The sequence below is a fragment of the Asterias amurensis genome, chromosome 2 (genome assembly GCF_032118995.1).
Source record: "Asterias amurensis chromosome 2, ASM3211899v1".
Taxonomy (NCBI): domain Eukaryota; kingdom Metazoa; phylum Echinodermata; class Asteroidea; order Forcipulatida; family Asteriidae; genus Asterias; species Asterias amurensis.
The window spans coordinates 19,947,028-19,971,797 of record NC_092649.1 but is presented as its reverse complement, the minus strand read 5'-3'; the positions used below and the strand labels follow the sequence as shown (position 1 = coordinate 19,971,797).

The window sequence follows — 24,770 nt, the reverse complement described above, 5'->3', positions numbered from 1 at the left end:
TATGCTTGCTCAGTTGATCGAACAAGAGCGATTTTCCATCTCAAGTGGAACAAGGCATCTACAATGACAACCTTAGTTTCAATTTAAATAGCAGTTTAACCAGCTATGAATTCTATAATTGGACATATCTGAGTAGGATTTGAAACTATGGTGAAAGTATAGCCAAGAGAGGTTGGCGGTAATGCTATCACCAAGTGAATGTCTCTTTTTAAGTAGAGTTAGTTCTAAAAGGAACCGGTGTTTACGGCTCGACGTTTCGATCAGTAAGCTCTGATCGTCTTCAGGACTATAGTCCGTGGTCATCACAGATCCACAAAAGATCGTCAGTATAGGCTAATAAAGGTATTATTGTACTCTGTATATACACTGCAAAAACTGGGGTGTTAATATTGCCACCATGTAGAAACCAACAAAAGTATCAAAACTAACACCATGGTGTTAAAATAACACTAAATTTTGCAAATACAGTTACATTGGTGTTATTTTAACACCCTGTAAACTTTGATTGTTTGTTCGGTATTATATGTGACAGCACTCACGGTGTCAGTTTTAACACCCAAGTTTTTGTAGTGTAAACAACTGACCCCTTAACTTGTAATGTTTATATGCTTAAAATAGTCTCCTCGTTGGGAAATAATAAAATACTAAAACATATTTCATATTGGTATTAATTGGTTCTTATATAACGTAAATATCCTTGTAGCCTAAACAATGCACTTTTATAACATTTTTACTCCTGTTCGTCTGGCATACTTTTAGACCATTCCTTTAACCTTCTCAACTCCCCGGGAAACATCTACCCCAAACTGCTTTGATTAGCGCTAAGAGGTCAATCCAACACAGTACTGTCTCAGCCCTCCCATGTTCCCATTTATACACCGGGGTTAAGAGAAGCAATTATGACTAAGTGCCTTGCTCAAGGACACAAGTATCGTGACTGAAGATTCAGCCATTATAGAACTTGAGTCCGATGCCGTACACTGATCGGCCAAGACAAGACACACACACACAGATAATTATTACAAGTACAAACATAATCATCACTAAACTTTTATAATGCGGCTTTACACTCATTGCAAAGACTGTGGTAAACGCAGCCAATTTTAACCTTCCGCCCGAGTAGTAAAAAGCAGGACAGTTCTTTTCAGAACTGAGAAGTCTCCCGAACATCCGATAAATCTACTCCGCGGTAGTAGAATAATAGAGAGACTGTTCTAAGAACAAACTCTACACAGGGCAAGTAGATACACTGATGGTATTACCGCAAACCAAATGTATATATTGAAACAAACATAATCTTTGATAAACTTGTATAATGCGGCTTTACGCACATTGCAATGCAAAGACTGTGGTAAACGGGATCGACGGTCAAAGGGTCTAAAAATGTCACTCTGTGTTGACAATTGAATTCCGGTTTACTATAAACACTCGGCCGGAAAAAAAAGTTAAATAGGAAAATTCAGTTAGAATGAGAAAATAAAAGGGCCAGACTCAAACTATTGCAAAAATAATTTTAATTTTGTGATAACTTAAGGAAGAAAGACGGGAGAGGAGAACAGCTTAACGCGAGCATAGAGAAGGCCGAACTCTACGAATCAACTTCGGAGGTAAATGAATTTAATTTGTTTGCTCTGAAGATAATGAGGTTGATTGGAATTATAAATTCTCAAGATATGTCCCCGGGTAGTCTAAATTAAAATGATTAATACATGGTCGTGTAATTTATGTTAAGTCACCGCCTAGGCAGCCTCCAAGTTCATCTCTTCTATCAACACCCATTTGTTGTTACTTCCAGTAGCCAAGCCTATTTAAAGACACTGGACACTATTGGTAATTGTCAAAGACTAGTCTTCTCATCTCGGTGTATCTCAACATTTGAATAAAATAACAAAGTTATGAAAATTTGAGTTCAATCGGTCGTCGAGGTTGCAAGATAAATAATTACTTCTTTCTCGAAAACTACGTTACTTCAGAGAAAGCCGTTTCTCACAATGTTTTATACTATCAACCTCTCCCCATTACTCGACACCAAGTAAGGTTTTATGCTAATAATTATTTTGAGTAATAACCAAGTGTCCACTGCCTTTAACGCTTGTAACATAATTGAGATGTACGGCTCTGAAATTTTATTGGTAAACTGAAATTTGTTACAGGCAGGCATTAAGTGTAGCCGTGAACTGCATGCTGTATATTTTAGTAATACAGCTTTTTTTTCTCTTGCAATAATTACCATGAAAATTGTTTGGACGTGTAGTGCCAATTCAAAAAGCATTTTGAATGCAATTTCTTGCGTTCAGAAACCCTAACAGGGGTTAACTATAGTGGAGTCCACTGATCATGCAATGACAAGCATATAGTAAACTTATGTGACGATGAATAGTGTATAAGTATCAGCACTTTTTTCGCCTGCAATAATGAACACTCAACCTATATACTATTTCAGATATGTCGTATACCCATCAGCAAGTTTAATAATTTCAATGGCTGCCGCCACTCCGCTCTTTGATGGATATTGGACCGTCTCACCCGCTAGAGGGCTAATACATCCTCATAGATGAAGACATTAAATTAGAGTATAATGCAAGTCGAGGTCGCGTGTACAACCCCAGGCTTATACAGACCGTGGAATGAATATACTTGATTTCCGGAATGAAATGTGACTTTTATTATAAATATAATTATTGAGCAAATGCAAATTTCTATCTTTAGGATGTGGCCAATACGTTTATGTCCTATGGGTAAAAAGGGCAATGAGAGGTATACCTCCATACTTAATAATTATACAGTGATAAGTATACAGGAAAAAGTACGGAGCTATGGAGTTGACATCGACATATTATGGCGATCCGGAGATAACTCACTGCATGGTGATGACATCATGTACGTTAAAGATAACGACGCTCGAGATGATTAATTTTTGGTAGACGACATCCTGGAAGTAAAACGTCGTCTTCCAGGCATATGTATTCAGGATGCATGCCATCCTGAGATAAATTATTGTTCACGGACAAGTAAACTACTATTAGTCCGGATTATTCACAACTTTCACGAACATTACCGAATTTCAGTTATAAAAAAAAACTCTTTGAAAGTAGATAGATAGTAAAGTCAAGTTCTTTTGACCAGTCTTAAAAATGCGAAACTTTATGGGTTTGTTCACAAAGTCGTTTGTGTGCGTTTCAAGCGCAAGTTAAAACCTTAACAATTAGTGCGCCCCCAATTTTGATTTTGAAGAGAGCAGATTATTTGGTCTGTCGTTGAGGGCGCACTCCACGAGCACCGTTCGGTATTTATTTCATCACAAACTCAACAGCAACACCGCCATTAATATCGGGATCATGTGAACGAGGAAACGGGAAGAAGTTTAGTTTTAGATGTGGGAAGAAACCCCCAATTGAAACAACCCTCGCAATCAGCAGGTATAAGGAGTGAAAACCCACTCCACGTGAAAAACTCAATGCCTGTGGGCCACACCTCAAGCCGTGAATTCACATTTTTCTTGGGTTGGTGCAACCGTCACACCCGTGCACTCCAAGGTGGGGACTGAAAAACATAACAATCTTGAAAGGCTCCGGGTCTTAGGTGGGATTCAAATAATGAAAGTTATCACTGAACCAACCCAATGCCTGTGGCCACACCTATGATAAATTCACAGTTATCTCATGTTAATTCCATCTTTACAGTGAGGAGATGGATTGACGCTACACCAAGAAATGATTCTTGGGACATCAATATTTCATTTCTTGAAAATCAAATCAAATTGACCAGCATTTTCAAACAGACTGTTCAAATGCAAACATGGTCAAGTGGTTAGACTGCATGCAGGAGCAATCACAAGGTTGTGGTTTCAAATCACAACGAGCTAACTGTTTTGTTCAAATCATAATCACAGACGTAAAACAAAACCAATATTTGTATGAGAGAGATTTGCTGTTGTTAGCTTGGGGTTTAGGCCTATACTCCCTTTTGGGCCAACAGGCCTACTATCGGTTACAAATACATTAAGGACAACAGTGATAATGAATTCGAAAGGAAACAATTCATTGACAACAACATGACAATTCATGGAAAGCGCCCTCTGGGGTTTCCGCTATGCTGATGGCCCATTGCAGATAAGAAAAAATAAATATCAAATTTTAAAAGTTCTATTACATTACATGTGCTCTGCACTGCTGATAAACAATTCTTCGAAACAATTTCAGGATTTGTTTTCTCAAATTTAAATGAAACATCTGCTCATGGAAATAGGCTGATGATAGAGCGGAAACAACAGGACCCAACAATTATTTTCCAAAAAACAATGGTTGTGTAAACTTAAGCTTTAAAGGCAATGTACGTTTGGCAATTACTCAAACTTACTTGTAAATAGCACTGTAGAGCTGTTGATATTATAAAATATAAATAAGAATGACACTCTTTGAAGTCATGAAGCTTTAATAAATTGAAAGCACATAATTTTATGCAACAATGGTGTTTTTTCTTTCTTTCTTGCAATTCGACAACCAATTAGGCCCAAATTTGCACATGTTGGTGATGTGATGCATAAATATGTTGGGATGCACCGAATGAGAAGTATGTTATACCCTGCCTTTAAGTTTCCCTATACGTACATTAATTGATAACATCTATCTCAAGTGTAGTTTATGTAGTGCGCCCTCATCGGTTTTGCAAACTGCACTGTGGCTTTTAGGATAGTGCAAACTCAAAGTGTAGATCATGTGAGAATCTTTACAACGTTGTGTGCCTCGTTGAAATGCGTGAGTTAGTTTTATTGTGTTGCACTAGGTGTTGCACAGAAATTAAAAAGAAAATTCATCTTTGATGTTGGGGGAAGAGGGGTTCTTCTGTACAAGAGTATCTGTATTTTATCAACTTAAAGGCAGTGGACACAATTGGTAATTACTCGAAATATTTATTAGCATAAAACCTTACTTGGTAACGAGTAATGGGGAGAGGTTGGTATTATAAAACATTGTGAGAAACGGCTCCCTCTGAAGTGGAGTGGTTTTCGAGAAAGAAGTAATTTCCCACGAATTTGATTTCGAGAACTCAGATTTAGAACTTGAGGTCTCGAAATCAAGCTTCTGAACGCACACATTTTCGTGTGACAAGGGTGTTTTTTCTTTCATTATTATCTCGCAACTTCGACGACCGATTGAGCTAAAATTTTCACAGGTTTGTTATTGTATGCATATGTTGAGATACAGCAAGTGAGAAGACTGGTCTCTGGCAATTACCAGGAGTGTCCAGTGTCTTTAAGAACCATTATATTATTTAACCAAAGGGCCAAACCAACAGGTATAGGACAATGCCAGAATTACAATTATTTTCCGAAAAGAGATATAGACTCTATGAACCAAATTAAAGTGGCCACGACACGTCACGCACTTACATGTGATGAAGTCAACATTGTGTAGGTTTATTTAATGATAACTGTAACAAAACCAATTAAATCGTTTTTAACAGTCCAGTCATTAAAACACAAAGAGCCATTATTTTTGCAACCATGCGATGCTTCTTTAACCATCTGAGAATGGAAATCCCCTTCAAGGACCCCAGATCGTATAAAATACATAGTATTACAAATAGTTCAACAATGTTTTTTCCCCAATACCCATAAGAAACATCCTGTAAAATCTCCACTAGTGAATTTCGTATTAGGCTCCACTATCCAACCAAACAAATAGGGGTCTTGCCGGAATCTAGATATGGTTGTCTTTTTCATGTGCAACACCGTACACCTTCTTGGAAAATTAATTTCGCCTCTGGCACAACGAAACTGACTTAATATTGTAATTTCACTTCCAATCTGTATTGTATTCATAAAGACCATCCAACGTAGGCTTCTCCACAAGTTCGTAATTGTGGAATGACTTTTAAAACTTCACATTGTCTGTTGACCATGACCTCGGCCATGCAAACAAAACCAGTTTGATTTCAAAAGATCATAATACTACAAACAAAAACTAATGTGCAGCATTAACATAGACCTACTGACTTGAAGTGATTGCACACAGAACAGGGTGGGGAAATGTTCAATGTGGAAAAACTCCCGATCCCGGGTCAGAATTTACCCAGATTAGTGACCCGGGCGGGCCTGACCCATTTCAGGAGTCAGGCTGGGCCGAAACTGGTTTTTAAAACTGGCTTTTTATGGATTTTAGCCCGGAATCTTTACTGAGTTTGACCGATTTCTTTGATATTTTGACCAGTTTCGGGTCAGCCTGACCCCGAAATGGTTCATGTGTTGTGGGTCATGCCATCTGGAACCCGGACAATTCTGACCCGGGAGTTTCCAGAATGAAGTTCTAATAATTATTATTTGATAGTAGAGATGTATGTGTTTATACCGAGGTTTTGCAATGTGCACAAGCACATTTATGATTTGATTAAGTTGCAGTTTTCAACCAATACAATATTGAGGACAATGGGTTCTAAAGCTTAAAACAACTATTACACGATGCTTTTTTTCTATTGATTTTCCCATTTTGAACCGATTTCGTAATCTGCTCATCACAAGGCACGTGAACATGACAAAAATAATATGTACTTCCGTAAACCATATTCAGGTGACCGTTTAGTGATAAGGTGCACCTCATCAAAATGTCAGGGTTTTTTCCATATCAATGACGTAAACACCACCGTGACGTCATTTGTTAAAACTCTAAACAATGCAAAAACCACGATTTACGTAAAGACCTTTTAAATGGACATAACACGGTTTACTATTAAACAAAGATCGTTCCTTATATTTATAAAATGTGAACGTTTCCTTCTTGTCACTGTTAAAGGTAAGTATACACGATTAATAGGAAAAACAAATCATCATCGTTTAATTTTGATCTGAAAGCTTATTGGTTATGAATCATACTTTAACAAAACTAGTGTGAAAAATTTCCCTCTGAATGAAGTATATTTGAAAGAAAAAAAACTGTACTTGAAAATCTACAATAACAAAACGTAAACATTGTGCAGTGTTGTTCACTTATTTCTCCTGACTCGCACAACATAACAGATTAAGCCCAAACTTTGACAGGTTTTCTATTTCATATAAACTCTGATTGATAACACAAAACGTGAACACTGTGTGAGACTATTAACATCAGCTCTACCACTCCTATATACTACGCTATTCTTCAAAATTTACTAGACCTTGAAATACCTCTGATTCAAACCTTTTATATAAACAGCAAAATAAACAAACAATGGCACAAAGTTGGATGCGGTATTGATAACAACTTATGAATCAATAACTGATAATGGCATCTTATATGGAATATCGACAATCAAATATCGAATACTTGTATGGAACCTAGATTAAGGGTATACTTAAAGTGCATATGAGCTTTTACGCTCAGCAATCGTTGTGGTGACGTCACGGACAGTCTGTTCTAAGGTACCTATCAACTCTTGGACGTCACCGGATGTTTCTTTTCTACGTAATGTTCGAACGAGTCTATGGGCATGCGAGCACTTAAATAGCCTTTGACCTGGAAGAAAGTTTGGGGCCAACTAGAAACTGCTAACCGCCACATGCTGCGCTAACTGTGAAGCGAAGAGTAAGGAGTTCGCGCGCGCACAATAAAAACTCCCTGCTTAACCAGTGAAATACGCTTGACATAAGCGTGGAATGTCCTGCTTCCCTAAGCACCTATTCTTTGACTACGGTAAGCAGAGCCATGAATTTGAGGCCAATGAGTTCCCACATTCTCCCACTCGTTACCCATACGTTGGTGCTCGATAAGTGACATGGTTCCCATCCCGTGTCGTTATTAGGATAATTTTTAAAGGGTACTTCGATATAGCAGGAGAAAGAAGTGTGTTGAGTCATGGAACATTTTGGGGCGCCCTCCGTGCCTCTGCCCCATTTTTGGCATTCTACACGGGGCACCGATTGATTCTGACATTCACATGAATGTGTTGATACCCCCCCCCCCCACCACTTAACTTAACTTAATGACAAATACCGGTCACTGAAATAACCCCCCGAGGAATTCAAATAATGTCCAATATTTAATCCTAACAGCACAACAACAACAACCAACAACAACAACAACAGGCAGAGTGAGCTGGACTAGATTTCACTTTACCGTTGATCCCCAAACGGTCCATTTGCTCACAATTTACATCACACGCGTTTTCATTTCCAAATCGATGAGGGATTTTTGACAGTTTAATTTCAATGGTTACTGACCGGCAACAAATCACGCAACAAATCATTCACCATACGCGGAAACTATCATATTGGTATTAAAGGCACAAACTGGTCACCATTGGTAATTGTCCAAGAATAGCATTGTATCCAAACAAATGCATTAAATTACACACCTGTGAAAATTTAGACCCAATGAGTCATCGAAGTTGCACGATAAACAAAAAAACACCCTTGTTTATACAAGTTTGTGTGCTTTCAGGTGCCTGAAAAGGGGCTTCAACCAATATTTTAGCAAGTGAAGTCTTGTAATTTTGAGTGAGAAATAACCTCTCTTTAAAACTACATACTTTAACAGAGGCAGACGTTTCTCAAAATGTGTTATACTATCAACAGCTCTCCACCGAGTACGTTTTTGAAGCTTTTTTAGGCATGAATCACACAATATTCTGCAACAAGGGTATGTTTGCTGTCAATTTTCTCTTGCATTATGATACTTGTCTTCTACAATAACCAAAGGTGTCCAATGCCTTTAAAGCACATAAACCAAATCTATTGATTTTGTCAACAACTCTAAGATCAAGGTCCATAAACTGGAAGTCGGCAGTTTAGCGAACTCGTACACAGTACAACCTTGACTCGACAACAAATCCCCCTGGTAGTTGGAACGAGGGAGCGATGTATGGTGAACATTAAACAGATACAGTTTGGGGATCGTTTTATTTGAAGGTCATATCCGTGTTATGTGGCACTTCTACCGGCTTGTGTGCAAGACTTGGAATGCTGCCCGTCTAATCAATGTAAACAATAATAAGATATAGTAAACAACGACAACAAGGAATTGCGGGTAGGTGACTCTCCTTTTACTTCACGATTGATGAGTCAGGGAACCTGATCAAGCAAGGTCTGTTATTCAATAGCTTCAATGATCCGGGTATAACCACTAGTCTAAAAAAAAATATTGGTTTCACAATACCAACCAATTAACCTCAACTTCTGACCGGACCAATTTATCCCCAACCACGATAATTGTTTCACCAAACTCTACCTCGCAAACTCCTCGATACAATTTGACCCCTAGTTTTCTAGGTCGATTTTTTTTAACCCAAGAACTTGTCCTGAGGAATCGAATCAGTTGACACTATGGCAATCCCACAGGACAAAGGAATGACTTTGAGAAACTTTCTTCGAAATCTAAATTATTTGTGATAAAAGTGGTGCGCAGTTAAGCTTGTATATATAAAAAAGTCTCTTTACGGATTGCATGAACGCAATGAAGGATTTCGTACACAGGGGAAAACAGAGCGTCGAGCTCATTAAAATAATGTGTTCTATATTAGACAGATTTGTGAGCCCACACGCCCCGACCCCCCCCCAAAAAAAAAAAAAAACACACCCCCCCCCCAAAAAAAAAAAAAAGGTTTCAGTGTAAACATGTTGACCAATATTGTGACCGTGGGGTTGTTGTCGTCATACCTGGTGTATTTTGATGACATAGGCCCTACAAAATCCGTCCTACTTGCTGAGAGGTGTAAGGAAATTGATGCATGGACGTTTGAAAAATTACACTGACGTAGGGGTGTGAGGTAGCTCAACGGGCCCAGGGGCTCCCCATATCAAAGTTCAAGAGTCAGCAAATAATAATCCCTTAACTGCAAAACAAAAAAAAAACAAAAAAAAAACTTAGAAAAAAAATTGTGAGTATTGTTCGTGTGTTTCTTAATATTAAGCATTTTGCACTGTATGCTATGGGACTCGGGAGTTTATTGGGGGTGTGCACCCAACCTCTTTACGGGTTGGTAAGAGCGCATTCCGGATTTCATGCTGCGTCCAGAGAGGCTATGAAATTGGACTCCGGAGTTTGACCTTCGCACGCTGTGACTTGAGGCATGCTTGAGGGAAGGCGAACAACCTTATCTCATCACACTGTAACGTCATGCGTTTATATTTCAACGATGCGTCATCACTGTAAGGGCTTCCCCGCACACTTACACTGGCGCGATTACAGTTATTGTATTGACGGCTATTTATTGACAAACAGCTATTGTTCGACGACTGTTGTTGATCGGATGGCTATCGGCCAACAACCTTAACCCATCACATTGTAACGTCATGTCCTTTCATTTTCTTTTATATACATAGTTTAGTTAATAATTTACCTAATTATTTATTTTTATTTGTACTCATTTGTTTTGTGTGTTGTTAAATTCTTGCTCTGTTTTCCATGATTCATCTTCTTGCCCTTGTCTATTTTTTGTGTGGTGCTTTGCTTTTTTTATTTTTTTTTTGTAAGGACCCCAATGGAAATAAGTCTAAGTTGTTGGCTTTTGTGGGTTATCCCTAGATAATTATGTGCAGTACTTCTATCTTGTGTTCTATATTAGTTTATCTTGTTTCATTTTTTATACTAATGCTGTTGTGTATGTATTTTTGGCATGTCCTTGCTTTATTGTTATCCGAATAAATTCAATCAATCAAAACGATGACTCGTCATAAAAGGCTACCCCCACACAGCAGTTATAACTATCGTATGGACGGCTATTTGTTGACAAACATGCAGCTATTGTTCGCCAACTGTTGTTGACAGGAGGCTATCGGCCAAAACGCACCAGTGTCTCAACTTCCGGTTTGATTGCGTGTTTGACCTCAGTCGATGATTACCAGGTCGTCTTTATTGAGCCTATGACTTATGGTGTTGTAATGAATTGAGTTTGTTTATTTAAACTTTCTGGTTTCACAATTAATGGTGTGTACGATTGTCTCTTGATGTTTTCTCCTTATATGGTAGTCTATTTTGCAGGGAGTGTCTGGTCGTAATAACTAACTGTGAAAAATTCAAATGGTGATAGACTTTCTTCCACTTAAAAACAAACCCGGGGAGATAATTGTTTCTGCTATGCAAGATTTGTATGCAGAAAATTGTTGAGCAATATGTTCTGCTTCAGCAGCCCTGTAAAATTGGCCACAGGAATGTTGGACAATACCCTGTCGTGTTTGGTAACAATGTCACATTTTTCCATTGCATCATATACCGATGACATTGTCCCGCGTGATTATTAATCTCTTTAAAAAAAGTTTATGCGTTTATTTAAAAATGCACCACAACACATGAACCGTTTCTGAATAAAACTTGTTTCGTTCCTATTTGCTTAAAGGTTTGTTCGGTGTTTCGCAATGCCTCACGTTCATCTTGGGAAAATTTTATGACCCGTCACAAAGTTACTAATTATCCACAAATAGCCACCGACCCCTTTTGGCTGGTGGACAAAAATGATTGAGTGTATGCTGGAAAACTTTCAAGTTCATGCTGGAAAATTTTACCAGTCACAAATTACCTATTGTTTACCAATAGCAATTGATTTTTTTCGGCTTGTTTATCATACACTTAATTAACGCAAGTGGGGGAAAAGAATGTATAAATAAAACCAGGGTTTTCCTGCTTTCTAGAATATTTTCTCAGTGTTTTGCAATTTTAGGTCAAGTTCATCCTGGGATAATTTTTATTTGACCATTCATAAAACTACTAATTATTTACCAATAGCAATTGACCTTAACGTCTGGTTTACCATATACTTGATAACAGCTAGTGGAAAAAAGGCTAAAAATAGAATGACCCCGAGACGATTAGGTCAGGGAAATCTCTCGTGTAAGCGGAGGGGGTTTCCCTGCATAATTTTGGGCTTCCCTCGATAACAATGAAATGAGTCAAGAAGACACGAGGTTTGCGTGTGGTTGTTGTCACATGCGGATTTCCCACTGCTAAGACCATTGACTTAAAGGCACTGAACACTATTGGGTTACTTTAAATAATTGTTAGCATAAGAACTTACTTGGACGAGTATGGAGAGCTGTTGATAAAACATATGCTATCAAGCATATGCCATTTAAGAATAAACGTCAAATAGGATCTAGGAGGGGGCACAGCTAACCTTTTACCTTTTTGTCTCGGGTAAGAGGTACAATAGACTATGTCAACACATGTCATTTATCATATCATCATAAACACCATAAACTTATTCCATGAGCGATTGACTTTAAATCAAAGGGATCTGGTTTGCCACTCAAAAGCCTCGGTTTGTATATGGTTGGGTTTTTGTGTGTACTTCAGTTTAGATGATTTTTACAACCCTGAGAAAGTTGCGCCATGATTACAACATCAACAGTAACACTTGTGGTAAATATTCTAGTAGAAATGACGTCTTCGGTCATATGGTGTTTAACAGATAGCATCCGTACAAGACAGTTCAACCGATTGCGCAATCGTCCTAAATGGGTGCAAGTATAATCACTTTTGACAGGAAATTTTCAGACTTCCGTATCTTATCCAAACAATGTCAGGATTTCCTCCAACTTTCTATGAGAAGTTCACTTCCACTTGATGAACAAATTTACAAATGGCCAATATAGCAGGTCACAAAATTACATTTTGAAGTCACAAAAATTTTAGATGATTCCAGTTGCCAATTTGAATTACAATTCACAGCGAAATGTGAGTGAACCCGTCTCTACCATAGTCTGTATAATGACAGTAAATTTAGTTTGGTATTGGACGCTGGACAATCACATGGATTTGTACAGTGAATGCCAACCTTGTCACATCGATATTGAACATTGGACATTCACGTGAATGACCAACGCCCATTATCGAGGGGAAAAACGTTGAAATTTGCTGTACAAACCTATATGTGAATCATGTCTACAGCGAATATCATTTGTTTGTCTCCTTTTCTGATATGTCCAATACCGATGTACAATGTGGAAATTAACTGGACATATACGAATGTCCATTTTCCAATTTCAAACTTACTTTATACTCTCATGAATACAATACGAGTACGCGAATGAAACAATTTATGTGACACTTATTAATAACATTTACGTGAATGTCCATTGTCCAATATTGAAAAAAGACTGATGTCCAATGTCCAATATCAAACTAACTTTATTCACAATACGATACGTGAATGACACAGTTTATATGACACTTTATTTATAACAACAAATGTTATACAGATTTACACCCACTCGTTTCCCCCCTCGGGTCTCAGGAAATATCGCCGACTTTACATCTGTTAGGATTTGAAACGTCACAGTTGGCTTGCATGGCCAATACATCTTGTTTCTTCCAATAGAAGAAAACGAGATTCAAAAACGAGTTTGAGTTATTTTGACCAAAGATTTTGATCAAAACGGAACAATGGTAATTGTTCTTGAGTTGTGATGGGGCTTGACGGAGCGTAACGTCGGGTGGGCTTTTTGATGGATCACGTAAAGCCGCGTGATATTATTTGTAACTTGTTTTCAGAAATTATTTTTTCATTCAATAAAGTTGTAGTTTAGCCAGCCTTTAGAAAGGTATCTGGTTCAGATATTGTTAGAAATGTTTTGCCTTGGTGGGTTTACCCACAATGTTTATCCTTCACTAAACTTCTCAATGTAAACAGCAGATGATCGTAAATGCTTTCGAGAAAATACAGGGCAAAATTCGTAAGTATTAAACAAGGCTGAACAGATTTTGGGATCTTAGGAAAAGCTTCAAAGCCGCTTATCTTGCCAACTGTACATTATCAATGCTGTAACAGATAATCTCGGGTCTCAATAGCTGTCTATTGTGTTTAATAACAATAATGATATCGAAGTCTTATATAGCGCACGTATCTACCAACAGGCTACTCAAGGCGCTTATATGTACATTTTTTCAAGAAATATAGGTTATTGAAGTTATGAATGAGACCCAATTGTGTAGCACCATAGGTGCTACGGTGCCCTCAGCAACCACAACCATGAGGAACACCAGGGCGAACCCCTGCTCTGTTCGATAAGTGCACTGGGTTCTTTTCACAACACACGGGACCAACGGCTTTACGTCCCATCCGACGGAAGAATCATCATGTCTCTTGCCAAAGGACACAAGAATCACGACTGGGACTCGAACCCACACCCTACTGAACAGAAACACCAGAGTTTGAATTCGGTGCGCTTAACCGCTCGGCCACGAGTAAATACCATTTTATTCTATTCTTCTGTTTTCACAGAAAGAGCGAACAAAAGAACCACCTTTGGTATCCCAAGGTGCATTAGTTTTATTGTTTATTTATTGTATACAGCTTCTGAATAAAGCTGTCACTAAATCAATCTTTCGCGGAATAATTGACATTTTCTAACCCCACATACAACAAAAATATTATATTTCCTTCTGCTGCTTTCAAGAAAGAGCGAACAAAAGAGCAACCCTTGATATTCCAACCCGTGCATTGTTTGATATGTTTAATTTATTGTTTATTTTCTGGATAAAGCTGTCACTGAATCAATCAATCTTTTGCGGCTTTATTGAAGTTTTATCCTCACATTCAACAAAGGGAAAATTGAACCCGTATATCATTTATCTGTGATTGTGTTGGCTCAATGTTCGGACAACACCCTTTCCTTACAAAGAATCAATTATATAGTACAGAAAGAGGACATATATGAGATTTTATTTTGACATGGTTATTTATTGGATGACAGAGAACTTTTCTGAATGATAATATTGTTGTTCCATCTGATTTCAACCATTGTTCATGACAGGGCAACCGGCTATGAGGGATCACTGTTAAAATGTTGACTGTACTCCAAAAGACGCCCGTAACATCCTCCAGGCTAGTTCAAACTGTTACCTCAAAACACTTATTTGGTGCTAAGTTCATTAAAAGGTAAAGGCACAGGCCATCAGAAACCGACGATGGAAAAAAACCTGCTCGATACGATTCTGTACTGGTCTCTCAACACTTGGGAACATTTTGAGAGACCTGCTCACACTCATAACACTCCCGGGTCACAAATGATCCGGGTCGCGTGGAACCTGACCAATTTCTGGGTAATCGCGTAAGGGAAATGGTAGAGTCGACACGCTTGCGGAAGCATGCAATTATCCGCTTACGTCAAGCGTATTTCACGGGTTAGCAAGGAATCTTGACTTGTATGCATGCTTTATGCGTACTTACACTGCCAGCGCAGAAAATCAGCACTTCGCAAGCGGAAAAAATGAGGATCGTAATCGTAAGTGCAGAATTCGGAGATAAGCAGAGCCATATGAGCCATGAAATAAGGCCCTGGTGCCCCATTCAGTGGTAACCACCTGCGTCTCTCATCATGATTCCCAATAAAGGTCAATGCTAGCTACCGATAACTGGGGGTACACATGTAATAGCTTGTGTACTTCAGCCTATACCCAACATAGCTTCCAATGGTGTTTGAATTACATTGATGTTCATTTTGACTTTTTATTTTCAACGGTTATTGAAATAAAATTGGGTCTTGATTTAAGCGACAGATGTACTTTCATGGAAACATCATCAGACTCTAAAGCCCCGACACGGTAAGCGGGGAATGGTGCTCGTAATCGTAAGCGCAAAATTCGGCGGTAAGCATGCAGAGCCATAAAAGTCGGCCTAAATCAAGGACAGGTGAAGCTTCGTAGAAACATCATCAGACTCTAAGCCTACTCCCAACAAAGGAGAACTATTTTCAACAATTCAAGTCACGTTTTCAATTACTTTCAAGCATTATTTTTTTTAACTATCATTTATATGAGTTCTAACAGAAACTATACAGAAGCAAAAATACCGAGGTCTAGGTTTTCCATCAAAAGCCGCATCCCCCACCATTATCAATCATTGCATACAAACACCCCATGTCCTTGACCATGATTGCACTTTGAAACCCGTAACAGTCAAACTCGTCAACCTCGAACACGTTTTTCATTCCGAGGGATCCTGCCAATAGTGTGGTTGCCCACAAACACGGAAACTTTGCCGCAAGCTATTCTAGATCACTGAACGAAAAAAGCAGTGCTATAAATGCAAAAGTCTCAGCCTCTGTATTGGTATTGTCAAATGGATAGATCTGGTGTTACGTTTACTGTCTTTGAATCAATTTAAGGCACAGCTTTAGGCGTACCGCCGCTGTTTCGAAGGTAACACTTTGTAAAATGGCGTAAATGAAGTTTAAAGTTATACTCTTTAAAGTTATCCTCTTAATAAACAACAATGCCTACAGGCCAAACAATTTGGACTAGGAATCGAACCAACAACTGCATCTGTATTTTAAAGTGATCTTCTCATTCAGAATGCGCTAAGATTCTAAATCTTGGACTGGGACTCGAACCCATAACTATACAACTTTATACCTTTACAGTTATCTTCTTTTAAAAAAATATGCTAAGATTCTAAAGTGACTGTGACTCGAACCCACACCTAAAATATTCTCTTCAACAAAATATGCTTCAATTCTATATCTTGGACTGGGATTCGAACTCTCACTCATGTATAGACAACAACAACCCCCCCCCCCCCAAAAAAAAAAAAAAAAAAAAAAAAAGTGCGTCATTTCAATTTCACCATGTAATTGGCCATTATGGTGTCCCAATAATCTTCATTAGAGACCAATGACGTCATATTCGTCAATCAATGGAATTCCAAGGTGAATCATACGTCAGAAAAGACCGTTGTTCGACGTAAACAAGTTTATCCTGAAGTCCTTAAACCTAACCCCAAATATATGTATTTAATTGTTTGTTTGGTCGTTTACGTTATTTTGAATCTCAGCGACAATCGCCTTTTCCATGAGGCATTCTGATTACATCACTTCAAAGAGATAATAATCAGATAAGTAATCATAAACAAAAATGATTTGTCTGCCCAAATCAATGTACTCGGAGCACAGTTTGTGGCACTGGCGAAATAAATGATCTGTTTCTTAATTGTTTTAATTGTATTTAACTGTTTGTTTGGTCGTTTACTTTTTTTTGGAGCTCAACGACAATCGCTGCATTTTAAGTCAGTCACTCCCTTTTCATGAGGCATTCTGATTACATCACTTCAAAGGGATAATAATCAGATAAGTAATCATAAACAAAAATGATTTGTCTGCCCAAATCAATGTACTCAGAGCACAGTTTGTGGCACTGGCGAAATAAATGATCTGTTTCTTAATTGTTTTAATTGTATTTAATTGTTTGTTTGGTCGTTTACTTTTTTTTGGAGCTCAACGACAATCGCTGCATTTTAAGTCAGTCACTCCCTTTTCATGAGGCATTCTGATTACATCACTTCAAAGGGATCTGCCCGTAAATCAATGTACTCAGAGCACAGTTTGTGGCCCTGGCGAAATAAATGATCTGTTTCTTAACTTTGGAAGATTTACACACTAATCCCTTTCTATAAATATTATTTCATTTTCTTAGAAGTAGCACCACATGCATTCCAAACCACAGTTCGTGGTCAAATTTTCAACCCAAAGACATATTAGATTAAGCCAAGTTTGTACGGGTATTTTTTAAGGATGATTTGTTATCATATTATTTGAGAGCTTTTTGAAGAGAAGAGTGACCTTCCTTCCTTTACATGAAGCCCTTTTAAAGGCACAGGTAATCTTAACATTATGTCAATCCTGTCGAAGGCCAGTACTCTCACTACGGTGTTGCATAGAAAAACAAACCTTTGAAAACTTGGACTCAATTTGGTCATCGAAGTTGCAAGAAACTAATAAGAGACAAATTATGCACAAATTTGTGTGCTTTCAGATGCCTAAGAAAAGGGTTCGGCCTGAAGTATTTTAATATTTGAGTGAAAATTACCTCTTTTACCTACGGAACTTCAGAGGGAGCCGTTTCTCACAATGTTTTTATACTATCAACAGCTCTCCATTGCTTGTTAGCAAGTAAGTTTTTATTCGTTGAGTAGATGTTATGCAAGAAAGACTCCTATGCTACACTGAAATTCCACAACTGTATAGTATAATTATGCCTATTGTATGTTGTCGCTGCCCAGGGTACAAGGAAGGGGTTAAAGTGGTTGAGGATTGACAAAATGTTAAATTACCATCTCTCAGCAGGATTGCTGTAACAATGGCTTGTACTTCTGGACTTTAACTATTTATACACTCAGGGTTTTATACCACAAAACATTTTCTCAAAACTGCAGGGCATTTTGGAGCACGTTTTGTAGAGTGAGTCACGGGGTGAAATATAGACTTGTTTACAGCATTGTTGGCTATGAGAGACTAGACCCTGAGTTCTGGCTCTTTTGTCCTGACTACAAGAGTGTAAGGTAGTGCATCGCACCAAGACATGGACTTTCAGAAGTAAATAATTACTACATGTCTCCCCATCCTCGTTACTCAATCAATGGCATTGTAATACTCCAGCTGCTAAAGGCCCATTATGTGGGAAAGTTGTGTACTTTAGTGGTCAAGGTACGGAAGCGTATTGCCGCCACATGAATAATGTGGACGTACTTTTCGTGTACGTACACATCGATCTAAGCTTATTGTTCACGTACACTTATTGTGTACGTACACGAAAAAGTAATGTGTACGTACAAGATAAAGTAACGTGTACGTACACGATAACGTACACGATAAAATCAACTTTTTCGTTCAGGTATAGATATTAACTTATACATCGTGTACGTAACTATTAAGTATAAAAGTGCATTGTATACGTACACGTTAGCGTATATATGTACAAGATAAGTTTTGGGTTTTTGACTTCAACATCGTGAACATGGAGGTAGTTCCATGTCGTGAACTGGTTTATTTCTATAAGTTAAAACTGTACCCTACTTTTTATACGCAGTCGGCAATTATAGTAAAGATGCATTATACGAGTAAACAAACTTCACCAATTATGAATATTAATCAAAAAATCATTTATGCCAACTTGTGATTAGAAGCATATAGACTATTTTCTTTTAATGGTTTCCTTTAACAGAAGTTCCGGGTTTGTGGGATGGTTGAGGTTGATTTCCATATATAATTAGTTTCCTTTAAATATGACAAATGCAAATAACTTGCAACGATTTCAAAGTGATTTGAGTCAAAATTTGTCTACAATACATCCCGATATACAGGACGAGCTAGACACGCAATTAACGCAAATGTGTTAGAAACATGACCCCATCACATCCCTGTCGGATAGAAAAACTATTTGTTTTCCTTGCAACCGCAAGATTGTAGCTTAAAGGCAGTGGACACTATTGGTAATTACTCAAAATAGTTATTAGCATAAAACCTTTCTTGGTGACGAGTAATGGGGAGAGGTTGATGGTATAAAACATTGTGAGAAACGGCTCCCTCTGATGTGCCATTGTTTTCGAGAAAGAAGTAATTTTCCACGAATTTGATTTCAAGACCTCAGATTTAGAACTTGAGGTCTCGAAATCAACCATCTAAACGCACACAACTTTGTGTGACAAGGGTGTTTTTTTCTTTCATTATTATCTTGCAACTTCGATGACCGATTGAGCTCAAATGTTCACAGGTTTGTTATTTTATGCATATGTTGAGATAGACCAACTGTGAAGGCTAGTTTTTGCCAATTACCAACAGTGTCCACTGCCTTTAATAAAAAGAAACTTTTCAAATGCCTCAAAACACTTTTGAATCAATATTATTTTGATAATTGCTTACAGTTGATAACCGTTTATCTTGTTGCTAAGGACCTTTTGGATAATTGCCTTCGGTACATAAGTACATTTTGGATTTAGTACAAAATAGTCAATAGTTGCTTAACGCCTATACACGTTACCACTGTCATATCGTAACCATGCTACATGTGGGTGTTTTGCTACAGGTGTTATAACACTGTCAGATCATCTTTAAATTGAAATCAATAATAACCTGTTGCAAACAACATACCTACCAAAGGGACCTTTAATATAAATCCAAAAAATAGTTTATGGCCTTAAACGTTCCGACCCTTCGAGAATTTTGGTCACTTAACCTGCTTAGATTTAATTGGATCGAAAACTTACAAGGCCGAAAATAAGGGCTTGTAAACTTGAACTACGGGAATTTTAATCGTTTTTGTGCAACAGGTTGTCGATCAAATTAATTGAATCATGGGTGACGGCTAATTTGTTGCGAGAGCCAAGGTTGCATTGAAGTATAACCGCCTTTAGAAATCATGTTTTTATAGAAGTTCGTTTATTTATTTTTTTCCGAGAGGAAAAAATACGCCTACGTCTAAAGACCCTAGACAATATTGTCTGCTGATTTTAAAAACACATGGTACAACTGTAAACATTTTGTGTAGTAATCGTGTATATACCAAAATGTACATTCAATTCATAAGCACAAGAATCACATGATCATTTGGGCTGTAAACGGAACTCTTAACAATCAGAGCAGCCGATGGGCGCAGGCGGAAGGACCAACTTCATATTTGTTGAATAGTTACAAAATGTCTGGATCAATGTAGTGATTTCTGAGTGGACGAACTCAAAAATTTGACAAATAGTATTGGATGGCAGCAGATAAGTCTACATGGACCCTTCATTGTGTGCACGAACGAATCCTAATGTGTGCACAATTAATACAAAAATCTTTTGTTTTAGTAAAGTGATTCATGAACCAATGTGTACATCGTCAGAATGCTTCAATATTTTGAAGTGTGGGTCCAGGGAACATCTATTCTCTAGAATTGTGCTCCCATCGAACACAGTTATTTAACCGCAATACAATCTGCCTTCCGATCGCAGCCAGTGGGTTCAGCAGCCCCCAACGTTTAAACTTGCTAATTTCACCGTGCCTTGCACATCGAGGCAAGCGGGTTAAGTGAGGGGCGGGTACGGGTCGCATAACACGAGAAAATTCCAGCTGTGTGAACTCGTGCATGTTTCAATCATCCTTAATAAAAACAAGTCAAATAGTAATGTCTCGCTCATTTTGTTCGTATCTGTCTGGGGTACATAGGTGCCTACTTCGTTAACCTGCATTTGCTATCAGTAGAACCATCTAGTGCTGATATTTTAATGGTTTGACCATCCGTTTGTGTCGCTGACTTCGTCCGTAAGAAAGAAAAAACGACTGAAAATATACAAAGTTTTTTATTACGTTCAAGTTGTTTGTTTGAAACTGCACTTTAAGAAAAAAACAGTCACCAAAAAAGCAGAGTAACTTACATTTCGCCTGCTCTTGCAATCAGGGCGGTCTTATACTTGTGATAGATGCGCCTACAGAAAGAAAACAGAACAAATTGTTGATCCTTTATTAGCCTTACATCTCTGTGAGAAATACAAATATTAGTAATACAAAAAACAGTATACTTTTGTTTGACAGTATATGAATGGATTACTAGTTGTCTTGGGAATCATCTTATAGTACACCTTCTCAAGCCCAAGACTGGCGCGTGAAATAGGCCTACAATACAGCCCTGGATGGTATATGATGTTACCTCAAACCTCATCACTTTAAGTATACTCTCTAAGAACTCTTGGATCACATGGGACCTGACCCCTTTCTTGGTCAGGCTGGCTCGGAATGTGTGTAGAAATTACAAAAAAAAATGGTGAAACTGACAAAGTCTATTTGTTTTTAAACCCGCTCCAGGTCAGAGTCTGACAAAGAAATTTATCAAATTTATGTAGAATCCTATTCAGAATCCCCCTTTTAACGAGTTCGGGTCAGTCTGACCCAGAAAAGGGTCCGGACTCTCTGGGATCCGGGGTCAATTCTGACCCAGGAGTTTTAAGAGCGTTAACATTAAGGCTGGGACTAAGTAAGATATTTTGATAGACAACTGACTATCTTAAGAGTAAAGAGATTGACCTTGTGTGATTTCCGGGTCAGGCTAACCAAGAAATGGGTCAGGAATTCAGAATCCGGATGTAAATTCTTACCCGAAAGTGTTAACATGGAGGAATGCAGGTTAACATTGAGGTTGCGATGAAAAAAAAGGGACTGGAATATAACTGACTATCTCAAGAGTCAAGATGAGCAATTGAAACCTAGTGTGATTTCTGGGTCAGTCTAACCACAAATTGGTTCAGGACACTCTTGAATCCGGAATCCTAGGAGGAATGGACGTTAACATTGAGGTTCGGATAAAAAAGAGATATTTTGATAGACAACTGACTATCTTAAGTGTAAAGGGATTGACCCCACAGAACACTTGTGCAATATCCGGGTCAGGCTAAACAAGAATTTGGTCAGGATTTCGGAATTCGGGAGTAGATTCCGACAAGGACATGGAGGATTTGAGGATAACATTCAGGTTAAGATGAAAAGGGACTGAAATATTTTGATAGACAACTGACTATATCTTAAAATTAAAGATATTGACCTTACAGAACACTTTAAACCGGGTCGGTCTGACCAAGAAATGAGTCAGAAAATGGGTCAGGGGATCCGGAATCCGGAGGTAAGTTCTGATCCTGAAGTATTTAGAAATAAATGTCAAACAGTGGATAACATTGAGGTTTGGATAAAAAGGAGATTTTTGATAGACAACTGACTATCTTATAAGAGTAAAGAGATTGACCTCACAGAACACTTGAAACCTGATTCAGCATGTAGTCGTTAATCAACCACATCTACTCATAACCATTCAAACTAGGCCTCGTTGATGGACTTCAACCTTAAATCCTCAAAGATTCAATAGCTCATTTTATTGTAAGGGTTTAAGAATAGCATGGCATTAAAGTATTTTGGACGAGTTTCAAGGATTATTTCTTGAAGTGTAATTAGTATTGTTGTTTGGGTTAACAGTAAGCAGTTTTATTGGTGGGAAAGAAAACAGAACAAAACCTCAAGTATAAGGACTTAATTGAAAAGCTGTTTAAGAGTCCAAGGTTAAAATCCATGAATAAGCCTTTATCATGGTTAAGACAAATTTTAATTCTTAAAGGACTTGATTAGGGAATTTGGATTTATAATTTATCTTTTCTTTGTATTGTTGTCTGCTTTTTGTATTATTATCCAAACATAAGAGGTATTTCTTAATGGTTAATAACGACCTGGGTGGGATTGGGAGACAACCTTGTGTCTTATAGATTATTCTCATCGATCTTCTACCATTCACGTCCATCCTTGAAGACATACTCAAGGTGTACACGTATTTTTAATAAAGTCTTGAGCATGTTGATGGTCCCTTAAAGGCACTGAACACGTTTTGGTAATTGTCAAAGGCCAGTATTCTCACTTCGTGTATCCCAACAAGTGCACGAAATAACAAACCCGAGAAACTTTAAGCTCAATTGGTTAATGAAGTTGCAAGAAAACAATGAAAGAAAAAACACTGTTTTTGCATGAATGTGTGTGCTTTCAGATGCATAATAAAAGGCACTAGACAGTATAGACACTATTGGTAGTAATACTCAAAATAATTATTAATATTAGCATACAAACTTACTTAGTAACGAGCAATGGAAAAATGTTGATATAAATAAAACATTGTGAGAAACAGCTCCCTCTGAAGTAACGTAGTTTATTAGAAACAGGTGATTCAAAACATTAAAAGACTTCAGGCCTGAAGCTTTTTGTAGGCCTCTGAAATGGTGCTTTGTCTTTCATTGTTCAGTCTTTGACCATTAATGAGTCAAAATTATGTTAGATTTGTTATTTTCGCAAATGCTGGAATACACCAAGTGAGAATATATGTAGTGCCTTTAAAATGTCTTACGTGCATAGGTATCGCAATAGTGTTCATTATTGGCCTGATTGACTTGAGGATAAAAAAAGTGAGTATATAGGAATGCAAAACGTGAGATAGAAAAGGGGGTCATGCAAGATCTGCAAAAGCTGCATAAAACCAAGACGAAATAACAGGTCAAAGTTTAAAACAACACTAATGGCAATGAATATTCAACGATTTACTTGCATATATAATTAGTCTGCACTTGCAGTTTTTATGGGAAGGTGCGTTTGGTAATATCAAACTTAATGACAATAAAAGCCTTTGGTTTGAAGCCTATTCCAGCAGCGTTTGATAATATAAAGCATTTTAACATTTCACTTTGAAGAAATTTGGTTATGTGAACAGATACAAGGTTTTGTGCCCCCCAAAAATTAATATTGGAAGCGTTACTGCATCAACGCTTCTCAGACTGTACGTGTATTCCCATAAGGGATTGTTCTTCATGCGAAGACATAGTCCGGATTTTCGGCGATATCTCAAATATGCAAAGAACTTTTTAAATGTATATATATTCTTTTTCAAATGTTAGTTTAATTGTAGGTCATCTACATAAAATAAGATTAAAACAAATGACTGGTGCAAAAAACAAAGGTATAGTTTGCATTTAAGGTATACTCTGCCTTTAAGGTATACTTTTAAGGGGACTAGTTGAAAATCAATATTATGCAACGGTTCAGACATTCTGGAAGCTACTTTAGATATTCCAATCATTCGGTGATAAACATTGACAGTTTTATCTCTGGGGGGACTTTTAAAAAAACTTCAAAATGTGGTAAAAGTAAACGGAAAACAACACTAATAACAACAACCGTATGAACGGCAACAGTCAATCACCAGAGAATTGATTGGCACGGAAACTGTCTGGGAGGCGGTTGCAAAAGGTGGCACCATCTATTGACACATAATTAATCTCGAATGAAATGTATACTTATTGACTTATGTATTGATTTATTTGACTACACATTCCAACAGCACAATAAGCGCCTTTAAAATGTTGAATAGGAAACAAGAAGAAATTGTCAGTGTTTAGATGTGGGATGTGGGAGGAACGAGGACAAACCCATGGCGCATTCAGGTTAGGACTACATAAAAAAAAATCAATCCAAATGCAAGGCTGCGGTCTGAGGTGGGATTCGAAAAATCACTGAGCCAAAATGTGCCCCG

At 37.8% G+C, this 24,770-nt stretch overlaps 1 protein-coding gene across 1 annotated transcript in view; it reads right to left on the bottom strand.

The window, feature by feature from the left end:
- LOC139952392 (uncharacterized) overlaps nt 1–24,770 on the bottom strand; it is a 160,063-nt gene that overhangs the window by 114,555 nt on the left and 20,738 nt on the right. Inside the window, exon 2 of the mRNA XM_071951526.1 lies at nt 21,094–21,144. The gene's annotated coding sequence lies outside the window, so the exon portion shown is untranslated. The remainder of the gene's footprint in view (nt 1–21,093; nt 21,145–24,770) is intronic.